This window comes from Carlito syrichta, unplaced genomic scaffold (genome assembly GCF_000164805.1).
Source record: "Carlito syrichta isolate Samal-C Ts95f unplaced genomic scaffold, Tarsius_syrichta-2.0.1 Scaffold307930, whole genome shotgun sequence".
NCBI classification, from domain to species: domain Eukaryota; kingdom Metazoa; phylum Chordata; class Mammalia; order Primates; family Tarsiidae; genus Carlito; species Carlito syrichta.
Window position 1 is genome coordinate 1,284,770 of NW_007252026.1, and position 14,703 is coordinate 1,299,472.

A 14,703-nucleotide genomic window follows, 5' to 3' on the forward strand; every position below is an offset into this window, starting at 1 on the left:
GTTTTGGGGTTGGTTCATGTGTATTTTATTCTTTTTCTTGTACTCTTGTGAAGAATGTTGTTCTTTTTTCCTTTTCTTCTGTGTTTAGTACTCTCTTAAGTGTTTCATGTAGAGGTAGTTTGGTGGTAGCGTAAGTTCTTAGGGATTGGATATCTGGGAGAGATTTTAATTCTCCCTCGCTGATGAAGCTTAACCTGGCTGGGTAGGTTATTCCTGGTTGAAATTGTTTATCTTTTAGGACTTTGAGGATAGGGCTCCAAGCTCTCCTAGCCTGCAGGGTTTCTATAGATAAATCTGCTGCTATTCTAATTTATTTTCCATGGTAGGTGATCTGGCCTTTTTCTCCTGCTGCTTTTAGGATTTTTTCTTTTATGCCTACTTTGTTTAGGCAAATTATTATGTGTCTAGGAGTTGGTCTTCTCATTTGTTGTCTTTCAGGGGTTCTCTGAATCTCTTGTGTTTGAATTTTTGCATCACTGATTAGATAAGGGAAGTTTTCTTGAATGATCTCATGGAAAGTTTGTTCCAATGTGGTCTCTGTCTCTCTTTCTGCCTCAGGAAGGCCAATTACTCTTAGGTTCAGTCTCTTGAAGTAATCGCTCATCTCCTGAAGGTTTTGTTCTGTCTTTTTGAGCTTGTTTTCTGTGTTTTTAATTGTTTGGGTTAGTTCTATATTTTGGCCCTCAAGCTCTGAGATTCCTTCTTCTGCTTGGGTAATTCTGCTTTCCATGCCTATCAGTTTGTTATTTATTTCATTCACAGTATTCTTTATTACTGCTATCTCAGATATCAGCTCTTTCCCAGTTTCTTCTTGTCTCTCCTCAATTCTTTTTAATCTCTCCATTAATGTCTTGATATCTAGGTTTGTTATTTGAGACCAGTCATTCTGGGGGCTCTTCATTGTTTGCATTCCGAAGTCAGTTTCCTCAGTGTCTGCCCTCCCAGGGGTCTGGGAGAGACCCATATTCTTCTGGTTTTTCTTCATTTGTGTAGATTTTTCTCTCTCCCCCTTTCCCTCGCCTTCTTTAATTCTGTTTTTCAGGGAAGGTGGGATTGCTTTTGCTTCACTTGTATAATCTCCTGTTCTTCCTTATGAGGGTCCTCTGGCTTTGTTCACTTTTGAGGTTGGAGTATGGGCTGCGGGCTGTACTTTTTTGCTATTTTGAGGTTTAATTGAAGGGGAAGCTGTGATTCAGAATCTATATGCTGATTCCAGCATCCACCAACAGGTGTATGAGCACACTGGAACCTATTTCCCACTGCCTTACAATCTATCTGTGCAGTGGGATGTAGGTTTGGTCCCTGGATCAAATGGAGGTACGAAAAAGGAAAATAATGGAGGAAGGGGGGGGTCAATAGGAAGTTAGAAAGCGAGATAAGTGAAAGGAAAAACAGACATACATACCAACCAACAGGTGAAACAGACATAAGGCCAGAGAGAAGTGAAAAAAAATGCAAGCAAAATTCCCTAAAGAATACTGGTAGCTACACAGAGACAGACCAATAAAATCATGAAACAGATAGCGTAAGTCAGAAAGCAAACAAAAGTGAGCAAAACATACAATCAGAATGATAAAATCAAAAGGCAAAATAAGAGATCAGACTAGCTCTGGAATCTTTCTTGAGTGTTTAAGTCACTTCAGCTCTGATCTCCAACCTCTCACCTTTGTTTTTGTTGCAGGCAGCTAGCCTGCTGCCTGGGAGGTCTGCGAGGCTTAGTTGTTTCTGTCTGTTCAGCGTAGGGGAGGGGCTTTGTCTCCTGTTTAACCACATTACCTTAGTAACCGAGGTAGAGTCTCTGATAGGTGGGTGGGGCAATGTAAATCTGCCTGGAGAATGGCCGAGGTGGCAGCTTCACTTTCGGGGATGTTTTGTCTCTGCTCCTCTGGGTCTCTGGGTAAGAGGCACCGGGGATCAGCTGCACAGCTGGGCACTGGATCGGGGGTGTCACCAGCAGGCTGGGGAGGAGGAGAGGTTTGGACAGTCCCTCCTCTGGAGCTGGGAGCCTCCAATCAGCACCTTACACAAACTTGGGATTCTGTTCCCTTATACAAGCTTGGGGTCACGCGCTGAGTGCGTCAGCCAGGATCGGCCCAGGGATCCAGAGCGCCAAAGCTCCAAAGGGCAGACAGTGGCCCTGGGTCCCTCACAGGGTACTTCAGCCAGAAATGGGACTGGTATCTCTGAGGGGCGGGCACCCAGAGCCTCCCTGGGTGACCGGCCACTTGGTGCTGGGTACTGGGTGAGATGATGTAGCTAGGGAGGAGCCGAGACCTGGGGCTCCTGCACAGGTGGTAGTCACATATAGTGGAGCAGCAGCAGCCGGGGCACAATATCTGGCTCTGCATGGGACCGAAGGTCCCCAGGCCTCGTACCAGTGCGACTGGCAGTGGGCAGGGGGCTGCGGGAAGAAAAGTAAGAGTCTTTTTGGGAACTCACGTTCAGAGAGTCTCACAAATCCATCTCTGCCGTCGCCATCTTATTGGAACCCCAGGCAATCTTCTAAGGTCTTTATAGCACTGATGTAATTAACCCTACAACAGGCTTCTGAAGGAGGTGCCACCATTATCCTCAATATGGAGGTGACAAAGCTGAACCAGAGAAAAATTGAGTAAGTTTACCAAGGTTTGAGGCTTAATGGCACAGACTTTTAGCTATTCCTTCACCAAAACTCCTACTCTCTCTCTTCTTGGGCACACAGCTAGGCTATGTTTCCCAGTCCTTTTGTCATTAGATGTGGCCATGTGACTGAGTTCATGGAAGGGAATGGAAATGACATATTCCATTTCCAAACTAACCCCTAAAAACCTCCTAAGTGTACCCTCCATCTGCTTTCCCCATTAATGAAAAAATCAAACTCTTTAAAATATTTTAAAGAGGCTTTAATAGTTTGTCCAAAGTCTTATAAGTAATAAATGACAAGGACTGGTTTAAAAGCCACGCTGAGTGACTTAACAGTGAAACTGTCACCACCACTACTAAACAGCTAAACCTTGGAGTGAGAAGAGATAGGCACCGGGTCATGGGAAGCCTGTGGCACCAGGAGTCACCAGGCAAGGGTCCAGATGTGTCTCTGCCATTAACTCACTGTGTTGCCCTGGGCAAATCTCCTAACTTCTGAAAAAATGTGGCAGTTGGGCCAGATGTCCTTTAAAGTCTCTTTTTAGAACAAGGTTTCTGTGTCTATTTCCAACTTAAAAAAAAAAAATCATGGTAGGTCATGGTGGCTCATGCCTGTAAATCTGAGCATTTTGGGAGGTGGAGGCAAGGGGATTGCCTGAGCCCAGGGGTTCGAGACCTGCCTGGGCAGTATGGTGAGACTTCATCTCTACAAAAAATTAGCCGAGTTTCTGGTACATTCCTGTAGTCCCAGCTATGTGGGAGGCTGAGGCAGAAGTATTGCCTGAGCCCAGGAGGTCGAGCCTTCAGTGAGCCGTGATCATAATGATCATGCCACTGCACTGCAGCCTGGGTGGCAGAGTGAGATTCTGACTTAAAAAAAAAAAATTCACATGTGCTTACTGGGTGGGATCAGGAGGACACTGTGATATCATACACTGTTTGGCGCACTGAAGGAATTTGTGGCTTATTGAGCCCCTGGCTAAATTTCCATATCCATATGTTCATTTTATCTCTTTGCCACCATTGTTTACTTATGGGAACAAAAAGAAGTATGGTGGCCTGACTGCAAAATGGCTCTAATTCTCCATGACTCCCTGTAGCATCCATGCCCTTTTAGGGGGAGTTGTGCAGTTCTTTCTATCCAGAGGTGGAGACCATTTTCCCATCCCTGAATATGGGCTACCCTCGTGACTTGCTTTGCCCAGTAGAATGCTGCAGACATGGTGGTATTACCATTCTGAGTCTAAGCCTTGTGCTCTGCCAGTGTCTCTCAGAATCCACCTTGCCAAGGGCTAGCCTGCTGGATGATAAGAGACCATGTAAGGCAGAGTCAAGTAGCTGAGTCACCTAAGCCAAGGCTGTGCCAGATCATCCAGCCCCCAGTCAGTTAACCAGCTGACCACAAATGCATGAACACGTCCAGCCAAGATCAACCAAGACCAAGCCAGAGCAGAACTGCCCAGCCAACGGTGGAGTTGCTGCATGCCACATGGTTGTTTTTATGTGGCCTTATTATGGGAATAGATACAGTGAACTTCCAAGTTTCCAGGCTAGGCATAAAGTCTAGTGTATGAACTACGCCTGTATTAATGACAGCAGTTAACTAATCAGAAAAAAATTAATCTAGATTGCAAGTGACAGAAATCCAACTCAGACTTGTTTAAACACACAAGGGGATTTACTTGGTTTATTTTACTGAAAGTCTAAGTGTAGACAAAATGTGGGCAAATGCCCCGAATTTGTTATCGGGACTTGATTTTCTCTCCATCTCTTGGTTTTTCCTTTATTTGTCTTAGCTTTGCTCTCAGGCAAGTCTACCAGCAGCCTCTAGCTTAGACTTTATGCATTAGTCACTAAGTAGAAAGAGGGTTTCTTTTCCCAACAGTTCAAGTAAAAGTCCTACAGCCAAATTTCAATGGATGGAGTAGGATCACTTACCTATCCCTGACTCAATGACTTATTTTCTCACAGAGAGAAACACTCTGATTGTCTGGACCTGGGTCATGCATCATATGGACACAGGGATGTTTTGGTATCAAAACCACATGGACTGAGAATGAATCAAAGGGGAATTCCCTAAGAGAAAACTGAGGTACCATAAAAAGGGCAAAGAGATGAAAACAACATATGCCTTCTCCATATTATTAAAGAATTAAAGAAAAAGCAAGGGCAAGTTGGGCGGATCGCTTGAGACCAGGAGTTCAAAACCAGCCTGGGCAGCATAGTAAGAACCTGTCTCTACAAAAAATAAAAAAATTAGCTAGGTATGGTGTACACCTGTAGTTCTAGCTACTCAGGAGGCTGAGGTGGGAAGATCACTTGAGCTCAGGGATTCGAGACTGCAGTGAGCTATGAGCACTCCAGCCTGGGTGACAGAGAGAGACCCTATGTCTAAAAAAATCTAAAAATAAAAATAGAGAAAATGAAGTGATGACTGCTCAGCCTTGCTTCTTCTTCAGAATAGCAGACATTTCCCTCCTACCTGTAAAAATGTTCAACATTGATGCCAAATAGCTGTGGTAGTGCATGGTGCTTCTACTCCACCTAGAAAAACGGCTTTCAAACTAAGTTTTGACCACATTGCTCTATCACATAAGTAAATAACAAGACCAAGCAGCCACACACATCAAGGAAGGGCTTCCAACAGTCATAGGAGCTACAGGGTATCTGAACTTGAACTCAAAGACTCTTGTGCCCATGAGCTATCTGAATCGTACCATTGTCTGAGTCTTTCTGGCTGAAAAGGTGGTTGTAGTGCAGTGGCTAAGACCACAGATTCTGAACACGGCCTCCATATGCCTGGGTCCAAGCTCTGGCTACTTTATGAGGCTATGTGACCCTGGGCAAGCGACTCCGTCTCTCTGTGTTTCTGTTTTCCCATGGATAAGGTGAATAACAATAAAATTTACCTAGTAAGAAGAGTAATTGAGTCATTATATGCAAGCACTTGGAACAGTGTCTGGTATGTAGCAAGAGTATAAAGTGGCAGCTATTAATCACCTGAGAAGACGTGTGTGGCGCCAAGTTCTCTGGACCTGAAGTGAGAAAGTCTGGCACCATCAAGCAAAGGCACATGACCTTGGCTGAGTCACTTATGGTCTCTCACATTATTTTATTTCTTTCACTATAATCTGATGGAAATTACAGCTACCATGCTTACCTCACAGAGCTGCCAGGAAGATCAGAGGAGGTAATGAATGCAAAATTCTTGGAAAAGCCGTGAGTCCTTTATAAATCAGAGGCCTTATTAATACTAGTTATCTCTATCCAGATGACCTGATTTGTGTGTTTTCAGGGCAGTTTTTCATCCCATGCTGTTTTATGCAAAGAACCCTTATGAAGAAAATCTGTTGCCAACGTAAAATAATAGATTTCCCAACCACGCACAGTTCAAGAGTCACTAGAATTGTTTTGTGACTTGAAATATTCACCACTACCTTTTGTACCTGGCATGAATTACAGTTGATTGAATTGGAAAGGGAATTAAACTGGGGGTCAGGACACTTGGATTCTAGTTCTCAGTTTTGCTGTTAATTTCCTGTGTCATCCTGGGTGAGCTGTTTCATTTCTCTGGGATTCCCTAGTCTGTAAAATGAAAATTAGGTAAATGCTTATCATTCTGTGATGGCATAGCTCTTGTGTAGAGTCGTTTCTGGGCATAAAAGTGTCTGGTTGCTTTTCAGTGGGGTATTACTCACCACTTGGGTTGAATCCCCATTGAATTTCTGGAAAATGCATCCTCCCAGCAGGTTTTGATTATAGTATAGTATTTGAGTAAGTGAATACATCCATGAGTATATGCTGAGCCCCATAATGTCTTCCCTTGGGAATTCCCTATGAATACAAGCCCCGTTCAACTCACAGATGCTCTGGAGAAGATGGCCGTCTTCATTTCTGCTCCCATGAGGCATCTGGCTCTGTTCTCTTCCATGCACTCTCTTCCATTGTCCTCGCCTTGGGACTCTCTGTCAACTCTTTGCTAAAGGTCGTTTCCAGAATTTTCTATTATGGCCTTTCTTTTCCCCCAGATCCCCTCTGATTTTCTCTCCTCTTTACTTACTGTGTTCCGGACATGCTGGGCTTCTGACTGTTCCTGAACCAGCCTGGGGCCCAACTCTGCCTCAGTGCCTTTGCACTTGCTGTGTTTCTCTGCCTGTCTTTGTTAAGCAGCCCCATGGTTTCCACCCTATTTTCAGGTTTCTGCTTAAATGTCATCTTTTCAGGAAAGGCCTCCCTCACTGCCTCATATAACATAGAAAACGCACTCTGTTTTGCCCTGGTTCTCTCAATGTGGTACCAGCCAAGCTACAATAGCTTCTTCCACAAGTGGCCTGGAGGCACACAGAGCATTTTTGCCAGGGGCTAAAATTGGCCACAGGCTATTCCTAGGTACAGGGCCAGCAAAGGGGAAAGGCAGTCTGCCATGCAGGACACATCCCCAACTAAACCTTGAAGTGGGGTCTTTTTTCTAGAAGATAAAAGGGAAAATGCCTGCTATGGAACAATTAATATCTTCTGCCAAATTCTCTCTCTTCCAGCTAAATGTATCTTACTACATAGCACTTACTACATCTGATAGTCTGGAAATTTACATGTTTTTTTTTTCTTCCCACACTAGAACCCAAGTCCAGATAAGGCTGGGACGTGGTTTCTCACTGTAACATCAACCCTTAGTCCAGTGCCTGATACACAGCTGGCACTCAGTAAATGCTCGTGGAGTGAGTACAGTAATTTTTCTTTTTTAAGTGAGTGTCTGAGGGACTCACTTCTCATTCTGATTCACTTTGGATCTCAACAGGTCTAGATTTTCCTGGTTTCTACTATCCGTGAAATTCTAGTCCTACTTCCTCTTGGGACTCCCGGGATTCAAGAGCATGGTGTTGTCTTTCCAGATCCCATTTCAAGTGACTGTGGTGTTCTACAGATGACTTCAGGCTGAGAGGAGGAAGGAAGTAGGGAGAGACTTTTTTAAAAAATGAACAGACTTTTAAAAAAAATTTTTTGAGTCAGAGTCTCACTCTGTCACCCAGGCTGGATGTGCAGTGGCACACTCAAGGCCACCACAGCCTTGACCTGCTGGACTCGGGCGATCTTTCTGCCTCAGCCTTCTAAGTAGCTGGAACCATAGGTGCGCGCCACCATGCCTGACTGATTCTTTGACTTATGGGACAGACAAGGTCTCACCAAGTTGCCTAGGCTGGTCTTGAACCTGTGGACTCAGGCAATCCTCTCACCCCCATCCAAATGCTGGGATTACAGGCATGAGCTATCATGCCCAGTAGTCTTTATTTTTATCGTGGTTTTTAGGTTTATAGGAAAATTGAACAGAAAGTACTGAGAGTTGCCATGTACAGCCTTCCCCTCCCCACACAATTTCCTTCATCAGTAATACGTGGCGTCGGTCCTGTATCCACCATTACAGTTTCATACACAATAGTTCCACTACCCTAAGAAGGCCCTGTGCTTGGTCTGTTTGTCCCTACCTTCCTTCCCTTATCTCCTGACAGCAACACTGATTCTTTTATTGTCTTCATAGTTTTGCCTTTTCCAGAATGTCATCAGTGGAGTCTTACAAGGTGTAGTCTTTCCAGACTGGCTTCTTTCCCTTAGCAATAGCCTGGTAGCTATCTCTTTTATCCCTGAATAATATTCTATTGTCTGGATGTACCATAGTTTGTTTATGCATTCACTTATTGAAGGACATCTTTGTTGCTTCCAAGTTTTGGCAATTACGAATAAAGCTGCTATAAATATTCACATTCCAGCTTTTGTGTTGCCATAAGTTTTTAATACGTTTGGATAAATACCTAAAAGCACAATCACTGGATCATATGGTAGGCCTATGTTTAGCTTTTTAATAACTAGGTGTCTTTCATAGTGGCTGTACCACTTTGTGTTACCACCAGCAATGAATGAGAGTTTTTTTGCTACTCCACATCCTTTCCAGTATTTGGTGGTGTTAGTATGTTGGGGTTTAGCCATCCTAATAGGTGTGTGGTGGCATCTCGTTGATATTTCAAATCCCAATTCTCTAAAGACATATGGTGTTGAGCATCTTTTCATATTGTGTATCTTCTTTAGCAAAGTGTCTGTTCAGATCTTTTGCCCATTTTGGTTTTTTTTTTTTTTTTAATTGTTGAGTTTTAAGGGTTCTTTGCATATTTTGGATACAAGTCCTTTATTAGATACGTGTTTTGGAAATATTTTTCCCAGTCTGCAGCTTGTCTTTAAACTCTCTTAAGATGCATTTTTAAGTGTATCTTTAAAGGCATTCTATCACTTGGATCAAGGCGTGGTATATGAGAGATTGAGAAGCATCCAGGCCAAGGTGTTGCTTCCACTAATATTGAAACTTATTATTTGATATACATAAGAAGTTCTGGGAGAAACTCTAGTAATGCAACATTCAAAGATTATGTGTACACTACTTCTTTTGATACAGGGTTAATTTTACAAAGTCACACAGGTAAGTGAAACTTCCAGGATCGGGACCCAGGTTTTCTGACTTCTAGTCTGATAAGCTTCCAGTCCATTACACTAACTGCTATCATCAAAGTTGTGTATTTGACTTTTTTGAGTCTTACTCATTGTATAAATATTTGTGTTCAAAAGAAGGCTTAAGTTTCTGGTCTTCTTTATCAGCAACATAAAACATAGCTGTATAAGTACTATATTGTTTTGGTTGCAAGTGACAGAACATAACTCAAATTGGCTTAAGTAAAAAAATGTGAAATTAATGAACTAAGGTAACTGAAAGTCCAAGGACTGGATTGATCCAGGGGCTCAAATAAGGTAATCGGTAGTCATTTTCTCTCTCTTTCTCTTTCTTCCGTGGTACAGGCTTTCTTCTGAGGCAGACTTCTTCATGAAGTGACAATGACCACCAAGAATTTCAGGCTCCTATTATCTCAGCAAATTAAAAAAAAGAAGCACTTCCTGATAGCTCTAGGAAAAGTTCAGATAGGGCTCTTGGCCCAGTTTAGGTCACATGCTTATCTCTAAGCCAGTGACTTGGCCAAGGAAATACAGCTTAGGACACAAACCCTCCCTGAACCTAACCTGAACCTCAGACAGGAAGAGTGAGGGAAGAGTGATTCCTCAGAAGAAAATCAGGATGCTGTTTCCTGAAGAAGAGACAACGGACACTGTCAGGAAATCTACAAATATCTATCACAATAGCAGAATATTTATTTCTCTAAATATGCTCATCCTTGTTCACACTCTTAAGATATGGTACTTGCTGGGTGCAATGGGTCATGCCTATAATCCCAGTACTTTGGGAGGCTGAGGCAAGAGGATTGCTTGAGCCCAGGAGTTCAAGACCAGCCTGGACAAAATAGTGAGACCAAAAAAATAAAAAATAAAAAAATTTGGCCAGGTGTGGTGGTGTGTGCCTGTAGTCTCAGCTGCTTAGGAGGCTGAGGTGGGAGGGTCGCTTGAACCCAGGAGGTCGAGGCTGTGGTGAAGTGAGACTCTGACTTAAATTCTTTAAAAACAACAACAACAAAAAAAGACTTGGAGCAGTGTGGGGACATGAAAAAAGCACTGAACTTCAAGCAAGTTAGCAGTTGTCTAAGCCTCAGAACCCTCACATTTAAAATGAGGCTATTAGCTGGGCTCGGTGGCTCAGCCTGTAATCGTGTGACTTTGGGAGGCTGCAGTGAGTGGATTGCCTGAGCCCGCGGGTTTGAGACCCGCCTGGGCAACTTGGTGAGACCTCATCTCTACAATAAATCAAAAATTAGCTGGGTGTGGTAGTGCACACCTGTAGGTCCAGCTACTTGAAAGGCTGAGGCAGAAGGATCGCTGGAGCCCAGCAGGTTGAGGCTGTGGTGGCCGGCAGCGGCCACTGCACTCCAGTCTGGGTGACAGAGTGAGACCACAACTCAAATAATAAAAAAAATGAGGCTATTCAGAAACAGCAAGGCTGGAGGCATCACACTACATGACTTCAAATTATAGTACAAAGCTACAATCAGTAAAACAGTATAATACTGGCATGAAAATAGATACAGACCAATGGGACAGAATAGAGAACCCAGAAATGAACACATGCATTTAAAGTCAACATATTTCTGACAAAGATGCCATGAACATGCATTGACGGAAGGAGAGTCTCTTCAATAAATAGTACTGGGAAAACTGGATAACCATATGCAGAAGAATGACTGTAGACTACTACCTCTCACCATATACAAAAATCATCTCAAAATGAATGAAAGCTTAAATCTAAGACCTGCAACTTTGAAACTACTAAAAGAAAATATTGGGAAAATGCTCCAGAACATTGGTCAGGGCAAAGATTTCTTGAGTAAGATCTTAAAAGTACAGACAATCAAAGCAAAAATAGACAAATGGGATCACATCGAAAAGCTTCTGTACAGCAAAGAAAACAATCAACAGAGTAAATAAGTAACCTACAAAATCGAGGGAAATATTTGCAAACCTCCCATCTGACAAGGGATTAATAAGCAAATATGAGTCAGGTGTGGTGGCTCATGCTTATAATCCCAACACTTTGGGAGGTTGAGACAAGAGGATCATTTGAGACCCGAAGTTCGAGATCAGCAACAAAGCTAGACCTCATCTCTACAAAAAATAGAATTAGCCAGGTGTGGTGGTGCATTCCTGTAGTGCTAGCTACTCAGGAGGCTGAGACAGGAGGATCACTTGAGCCCAGGAGTTTGAGGCTGAGGTGAGTCATGATCATGCCACTAGTCTCCCAGCCTGGGTGACAGAGTGAAATCCTGTCAAAAAAAAAAAAAAAAAAAGAAAGAAAGAAAGAAAAAAAGAAAAGCAGAATATATAAGAAACTCAAACAATTTGATAGGGAAAAAAAATGAGCAAAAGCTCTAAATATACATTTCTCAGAAGAAAACATAAAATGGCCACAGATGTATAACAAAATCCTCAACATCACAAGTCATCAGGGAATTGCAAATTAAAACCAAAATAAGATATTATCTCACTCCAGTCACTATGGCTATTATCAAAGACAGAAAATAACAAACGCTGGTGAGGGTGTGGAGAAAAGGAAGACTGGTTAAGAATGTGAATTAATACAGTCACTACAGAAGACAGTACAGGGTTAGGGTTAGGTTTAGTGCTAGGGTTAGGGTAAGGGTAAGGGTTAGGGCTGGGGCTAGGGCTAGGGTTAGGGTTAGGGCTAGGGTTAGCAGATCTAGGGTTAATAGTAGGGCTAGGACTAGGTCTAGGTTTAATACTAGGGCTAGGGCTAAGGCTACGGTTAGGTTTAGGGTTAGTGTTTTATCTAGGTCTAGGTTTAGCATTGGGGGTTAGTGTTATATCTAGTTCCAGGTTTAGCATTAGGGTGTAGAAATTTCTTGAAAAACCATGAATAGAACTTTCATATCATCCGGCAATTCCACTACTGGGTTTTTATTCAAAGAAGGGAATTCAGTATATTTCAATGTAATCAACATTTGAAGAATTATCTGCACTCTCATGCTTATTGCAGCTTTATTCATAATAGCCAAGATATTGAATCCACTTAAGCATCTATCAATTGCTAAATGGATTAAGAAAATTTGTACACAATGGAATATTACTCAGGAATTTAAAAAGGAAATCCCAATACTTGTAACAAAATAATTAGAAGAGTGGAATTGGCATGCTTTTTTTTTTTTTTTTTGAGTTGGAGTCTCACTCTGTCACCCAGACTGGAGTGCAGTGGCCGCTCCCGGCCACCGTGGCCTCGACCTGCTGGGCTCCGGTGATCCTTCCACCTCAGCCTTCCAAGTAGCCGGAATTACAGGCATGCGCTACCACGCCCGGCTGATTTTTTTTTTAATTTATTGTAGAGATGAGGTCTTGCTGCCCAGGCAGGTCTCGAACCCGCGGGCTCAGGCAATCCACTCACCTCAGCCTCCCAAAGGCGCGGGATTACAGGCTGAGCCACCGAACCTGGCTTGGCATGTTTTTAACACAAATAAATAATAAATGCTTGAGGTGATGGATATCCCATTTTCCCTGATTTGATCGTTGCACATTGTATGCTTGTATCATGTTTTCACATGTACCCCATAAATTCAAATATGTACCCATAAAATAAAGACAGTAAAATTAAATAAAATGAGGCTAGTACTCCTTACCTTAGAGGTGAATTGGACAATTAAATAATGACGACACCAAACACTTCTATAAAGACCGGATAGTAATAATAGTAAATGCTTTCTGTAGCACAAGGTTTTGTCAGACAATGTTCTAGGAGCTTCAGCATACATTAAGTCCCACTCTAGAACTTGCCTCAGAATCAACTGAAAGACTCGTGAAAGCTCAGTTGACTGGGCCCCATCCCTACTTCCTGATTTAGGCAGTATGGAGTGGGGCTGGGGAATCTGCATTGTTCACAAAGTACCCATGGGATGCCATGATACTGGCCAGCAGCCACACTTTGAGAACCAACATATTAGGTCACTGCCTCCTCATATAACCCCATAAGGGGCGCTAGTCTTCCTCCTATTGATGAGTAAACCGAGACACACAGAGTGGTGGCAGAGCACCTGTGTGAGCCTGGGAGGGCTGGCCGCGGAGTTCGCAGCAAACAACCCAGACAAACCAAGGGAAACCCAAATCAAGAGAAAGGAGTGATCCTTCCAAACAATGAGACCCCCTCTCCTTCCTATCAAGATGTCGGCAGTGTAATGATAGAAATAAAGGGTAGAAATTGGAACGTGGGGAAGCAAAATATGCTGGTGTTTCCATTGTCCTAAAAGCAGGCTAATTTAGATTATCTTCTGATATTCATGTAAAAAAAATAATAATAAAGATCGTAAGGTCCACAACAGAAACGCAATGGCTGAGGGAAAGTGAGGAAAGAAAACAAGCTGATACAGAGCACTCTGTGTGTGTGTGTGTGTGTGTGTGTGTGTGTGTGTGTGTGTGTGTGTGTATGTGTGTGTTTGGGAGGGGAGAAGGGTTTTACAAATATTTTAACACCGACTGCAAAACCACACTGACGCCACTATAAAAGTTGAGTCACTCACTGTATTAAACAATAAAAGGCAGTGGTGGCAGCAGTCCTGACAATCTGTGAGGCATGTGTGACAGCAGCCTTCCACTGGGGAGGAGTCTGATGGACACACATTGAACAGCCTGCAGGGACCGGGTAGATACCCCAAGGGACGGCACGGGCCAGGAATTGGATAGCAGGAAGGGCATGGTCAGCAGAGACGTGCTGGTCACGTCCCAGGGCTGCTACCACTCAACTCCTGCTCATTGCTGCTGTCCAAAACAGGGGTAAGTTGAAAAATCTGGATTTCCACCTGGAATCTTCATGTTTTTAACAAATTAGAACATTTCGAGAATACTGTTTGTAAAACAAAACTTATCTGTGGGCTATCCTGAGCTTACAGGTCCCCGCATTTGCAATTTCTGGACTAATGTTTCTACTGCCTGAGCTTTAAACAAATGAAAGGAGAAAGTAAGCTCCGTGGTCCCAGAGCTGAAAGCAATCACATAACACTGAAGGGAACAATCATGATTGGTTATGTTCATAGCCTCTGAACAGGGTCCAGGAGACGTTTCCCTGCTTCAAATCGAATGCTCTTACCAACCAGTAAGCAAAATGCAGAACTGGTCATTAGGCCTATTTTAAAGTCAGAACACTAAGGCTCTGAGGTGTTCAATTACTTGTTCAATCGCCAGCTACCACATGGAAAATCCTAGAACTGGGACCTGTTCTGAATCCAAACTCCATGGAAAATTCTAGAACTTCTGAATCCAAACTCCTTGCTCTTCCTGCCCCTGAATTTACACTCACCATGTGCAGTGCAATTCATACTCAATACACACTCAAGAAGGACGTGACCTCCTCGATACACGCATATCTTGCTTGCTTTCTTTCAATTAGACTGTACTTGTCAAGGTCATCAGTGACCTTCACCTTGTCAGACCCAGCAAACACTTATAAATCCTCAACTTTCCATATAGTTGGCTACCAGCTCTGCTTCCATTCTATGACTAGTCAGTTTCTACCTTACTGGCTCTCTTTCCCAGTCATGAATACCTCCAACTTGAGGCATTTAGGTGTGTTTAAATCACAACTGCAACTCTGACTGC